The sequence below is a fragment of the Ovis canadensis genome, chromosome 10, assembly GCF_042477335.2.
Source record: "Ovis canadensis isolate MfBH-ARS-UI-01 breed Bighorn chromosome 10, ARS-UI_OviCan_v2, whole genome shotgun sequence".
Taxonomy (NCBI): Eukaryota; Metazoa; Chordata; class Mammalia; order Artiodactyla; family Bovidae; genus Ovis; species Ovis canadensis.
Window position 1 is genome coordinate 33,524,798 of NC_091254.1, and position 5,282 is coordinate 33,530,079.

General features: G+C 44.2%; 1 non-coding gene across 1 annotated transcript; it reads left to right on the forward strand.

Moving 5' to 3' along the window:
* Window positions 1–4,064: 4,064 nt before the first annotated feature.
* TRNAR-CCG (transfer RNA arginine (anticodon CCG)) lies at window positions 4,065–4,137 on the forward strand. Its single transcript has one exon. It is a non-coding gene; the product is annotated as a tRNA-Arg (tRNA).
* Window positions 4,138–5,282: the final 1,145 nt, after the last annotated feature.

Genomic DNA, 5,282 nt, shown 5'->3' on the forward strand with positions numbered 1-5,282 from the left:
CAAATAGCTGTGAAAAGAAGAAAAGCGAAAAGCAAAGGAAAAAAGGAAAGATATAAGCATCTGAATGTAGAGTTCCAAAGAATAGCAAAGAGAGATAAGAAAGCCTTCCTCAGTGATCAATGCAAAGAAATAGAGGAAAACAATAGAATGGGAAAGACTAGAGATCTCTTCAAGAAAATTAGATACCAAGAGAACATTTCATGCAAAGATGGGCTCGATAAAGGACAGAAATGGTATGGACCTAACAGAAGCAGAAGATATTAAGAAGAGGTGGCAAGAATACACAGAAGAACTGTACAAAAAAGATCTTTACAACCAAGATAATCACGATGGTGTGACCACTCATCTAGAGCCAGACATCCTGGAATGTGAAGTCAAGTGGCCTTAGAAAGCATCACTACAAACAAAGCTAGTGGAGGTGATGGAATTTCAGTTGAGCTATTTCAAATCCTGAAAGATGATGCTGTCAAAGTGCTGCACTGAATATGCCAGCAAATTTGGAAAACTAGGCAGTGGCCACAGGGCTGGAAAAGGTCAGTTTTCATTCCAATCCCAAAGAAAGGCCATGCCAAAGAATGCTCAAACTACCACACAATTGCACTCATCTCACACGCTAGTAAAGTAATGCTCAAAATTCTCCAAGCCAGGCTTCAGCAATACGTGAACCGTGAACTTCCAGATGTCCAAGTTGGTTTTAGAAAAGGCAGAGGAACCAGAGATCAAATTGCCAACATCTGCTGCATCGTTGAAAAAGCAAGAGAGTTCCAGAAAACCATCTATTTCTGCTTTATTGACTATGCCAAAGCCTTTGACTGTGTGGATCACAATAAACTGTGGAAAATTCTGAAAGAGATGGGAATACCAGATCACCTGACCTGCCTCTTGAGAAACCTATATTCAGGTCAGGAAGCAACAGTTAGAACTGGACATGGAACAACAGACTGGTTCCAAATAGTAAAAGGAGAGTGTCAAGGCTGTATATTGTCACCCTGCTTATTTAACTTCTATGCAGAGTACATTATGAGAAACGCTGGACTGGAAGAAACACAAGCTGGAATCAAGATTGCCGGGAGAAATATCAATAACCTCAGATAGGCAGATGACACCACCCTTATGGCAGAAAGTGAAGAGGAACTAAAAAAACTCTTGATGAAAGTGAAAGTGGAGAGTGAAAAATTTGGCTTAAAGCTCCACATTCAGAAAACAAAGATCATGACATCTGGTCCCATCACTTCATGGGAAATAGATGGGGAAACAGTGGAAACAGTGTCAGACTTTATTTTTGGGGGCTCCAAAATCACTGCAGATGGTGAATGCAGCCATGAAATTAAAAGACGCTTACTCCTTGGAAGAAAAGTTATGACCAACCTAGATAGTATATTGAAAAGCAGAGACATTACTTTGCCAACCAAGGTCCTTTTAGTCAAGGCTATGGTTTTTCCAGTGGTCATGTATGGATGTGAGAGTTGGACTGTGAAGAAGGCTGAGTGCCGAAGAATTGATGCTTTTGAACTGAGGTGTTGGAGAAGATTCTTGAGAGTCCCTTGGACTGCAAGGAGATCCAACCAGTCCATTCTGAAGGAGATAAGCTCTGGGATTTCTTTGGAAGGAATGATGCCAAAGCTGAAACTCCTGTACTTTGGCCACCTCATGCAAAGAGTTGACTCATTGGAAAAGACTCTGATGCTGGGAGGGATTGGGGGCAGGAGGAGAAGGGGATGACAGAGGATGAGATGGCTGGATGGCATCACCGACTCGATGGACATGAGTCTGGATGAACTCCGGAAGATGGTGATGTACAGGGAGGCCTGGCGTGCTGCAATTCATGGGGTCACAAAGAGTCGGACACGACTGAGCAACTGAACTGAACTGAACTGAACTGAACTGAACTGTTTTTATTTTTTTCTCTCAAGACTGGCGCTCAGATCATTGATTTGTACATCTTTCTTTCTTTTCTAATATAAGCATTTTCCAAGGCTTTTGCTGTAACCCACAAATCCTGATACATTGTATTTCATTCGGCTCAAAATATTTTCTAATTTCCTTTGCAATTTCTTAGGTGCTCCATGGGTTTTTTAGAAGTATGTTATTTATTTATTTTCCATTAAAATATTCATTTATATATTTTTGGCTTCCTTGCTGCGTGGGCTTTTCTCGAGTTGCAGCAAGAAGGGGCTCCTCTTTGTTGTCGTACATGGGCTTCTCACTTCGGCGGCTTCTCTTGTTGCTGAGCACAGGCTCTGGGGCTCGTGGCCTTCTGTAGCTGCAGCTTGCAGGCTCACAAGCACAGGCCCAGAAGTGGTGGCGCTGGGGCTTCGTTACTCCTCGGCGTGTGGGAACTTTCTGTTTCTGGGATCAGACTCGCGTCTCCTGCACTGGCAGGCTGATTGCTATCCACTGCACTACCAGGGAAGTCCCAGAAGTGTGTTGTTTAATTTCCAAAAATGTAGGGGGGTTGGCGCTTTTCTACGTATCGGCCCATTACTTTCTTATTGTTGTTCATTCACTATGTTGTGTCCAACTCTTCTGTGACCCCATGGACTGTAGCCCCAACAGGCTCCTCTGTCCATGGGGTTTCCCAGGCAAGAATACCGGGGTGGGTTACCATTTCCTTCTCCAGGGGATCTTCCCGACCCAGGGATTGAACGATGGCTGGTAAGCCACCTGGAATGCTACCTTATTTGCCCTGTGGTCACACTAAGGAGTATACTCAGTGTGATTTCAATTCTTTTATCATCTTTTTCTTGGCTGCAAGGCACAACTTGTGGGATCTTAGTTCTCAGAGCAGGGATTGAACCCAGGCCCTTGGCAGTGAAAGTGCAGAGTCCTAACCACTGGACCGCCAGGGAAATCCCCAATTCTTTTATAATTATTGAGACCTTTTTTTTTTTAATTTTAAAATCTTTAATTCTTACATGCGTTCCCAAACATGAACCCCCCTCCCACCTCCCTCCCCATAACATCTCTCTGGGTCATCCCCATGCACCAGCCCCAAGCATGCTGTATCCTGCGTCAGATATAGACTGGCGATTCGATTCTTACATGATAGTATACATGTTAGAATGCCTAATAGCCCCACCACATGGGCTACATTGGTGAGTGTTCTGTGCTCCTTCACTTGGTCCGCATGTAATTACTGTGCACACTGACAAGACAGCATTCTGCTCCAAAGTGGCAAATAGGATCCAGGGAGAAGCAGGGTCCCTGTTAGGAAACAGACTGCATGCTCCCTTGAAGGAATCAGACCCCAACTCAAAAGATAAGAACATGCCCCCTCTGCTTGTTACCACATCTGTCTTCTGATTCAGGGTCTCCTGTTGTCATTCTGCTTGGTTCCATGGAAGCTCAGAGAGATGATGCAAAATAAGCATGCTAGTTTCAAAAATTCAGAGAACAAAAATGAGCCCTTAAAAATACTTTAAAAAATCATAGATGAAATCAGAAAATATACCAGAAGGGTTAAAAGATAATGTTGAAGAAATCCTCCAGGAAGTAGAGTGGAAAGGTAAAGGTGTAAGGGACTGTCCTGGTGGTCCAGTGGTTAAGACTCCAAGCTTCCCCTTCAGGGAGCACGGGTTCCATCCCTGGTCAGGGAACTAAGATTCCCAATGCCACGTGGTGTGGCCAAAAAAAGAGCAAAGGTGTAGAAAAGGAAACATTTTTTTAAATTAGAGAATGAGTCAGAGCTCAACAACTAAATAATAAGACTTCCAGCAAGAGACATAAAAATTGGAGAGGAGAATCGACATGTCCCAGAACTGAGAGTAACTCACTTCTAGGAGTAGGTAGCGGAGTGAAGGACCTACTAAGTTTCCAGTGTAATGGATGAAAAGAGACTCATATCAAGACACATGATTATGAAATCTTAGAATTCCTGGAACAAAGAGAAGATTTTATGAATCTCCAGAGAGAAAAAAAGTCACACTTAATGGATCAAGGTCACACTTAATGGATCAAGGTCACACTTAATGGATCAAGAGTCAGTCTGGTTTTGGATTCTCAACAGTGACAGCGGATGCCAGAACACAAAGAAGCAATGCCTTCAAAGTTCAAAGAGGGGGACTTCCCTGATGGTCCAGTGGTTAAGACTCTGTGCTTCCGATGCAAGGGGCACAGGTTTGATCCCTGGTCAGGGAACTAAGATTTCATGTGCCATACAATGTGGCCAAAACAACAACAACAACCTCCCAAAAAACAAAGTCCTGAGAGGAAATAATTCCATCCTAGACTTTCATATCCATCGTCACACTGTCAAATCAGTTGCTAGAGTAAAACAAAGATAGTTTCAGAGATTCAAGATCTCATAAAATGATACCTCCCACGCATCCAAGAAAACGTGCTCCATCAAGACAACAGAGTGACCCAAGAAAGGGGAAAACCTAGAATCCAAAGCAGAGGATCAACACAGGAGTGAGGTCAAGGGGATCTCCCAGAGGATGTGCGGACCGAGTGGAGAGTGACCAGGTTCAACTGAGGTGGCGTTACTTAGAGGCTCAGTGAGGGCTGTTCCCATCAAGCTCTCTGCAGCCATCACACTCTCTTTACCTAGAGGAAAATGCTCCCAGGCCACCCTGGCTCAGACTCACGTCTGTACCTGCTAGGCCTTGGATGCGTGCTGATAAAGTCTCTCCCCTCTTCTCTCTATGCCCCGCAGCCAGGATCAGCTGACACTCCCTGAGGACATACCCCAAGAGGTATTCTGATTCGCCAGCTCCTGAGAACTAAAACTACAGAGCCGTCCATTCCTAGTGACCACAGATAACCAGACTGGCCCACACTTAGGGCCTGCCAGCTACCCCAACCACAGTGAGCCGTATGCTTCCCAAGAAGGGCTATGCCCACCAGCTGCCCCAGAAGGGGCTCTTACAAAACTCCCAAGGGAGTTAAAGTCAGGTTCAGAAACTCCATAGCTCATCTTTCCCTGGAAGCCCTCATCTATATTCTTTCTTAGTGAGATCTGTGCTTGTTTCATAAACTAATGTAGATATCATGTATGATACAGGCGAGGGGCTTAATCAGTGATAACTCTTTTTAAAAAAACTTCAGTTTAGGAAGATATTTCCTTTGAGGTGTGAGTATATGAGTGACTATGCTTTGTGTGTTCAGGGTTGTACATGCAAAGCACAATGAGGGTAAAGCAAGGGCAATTTGCATCTGCCCAGGTAACAGAGGCTTCCAGAGAGGGCAACTTGCAAATTCTTGCAGAAAAAAACTGTGAGACGTGACAAGGTCCCAGAAGCTTCTGAGCTATGGCAGAATCAGGAGGTTTTATATCTCTTATA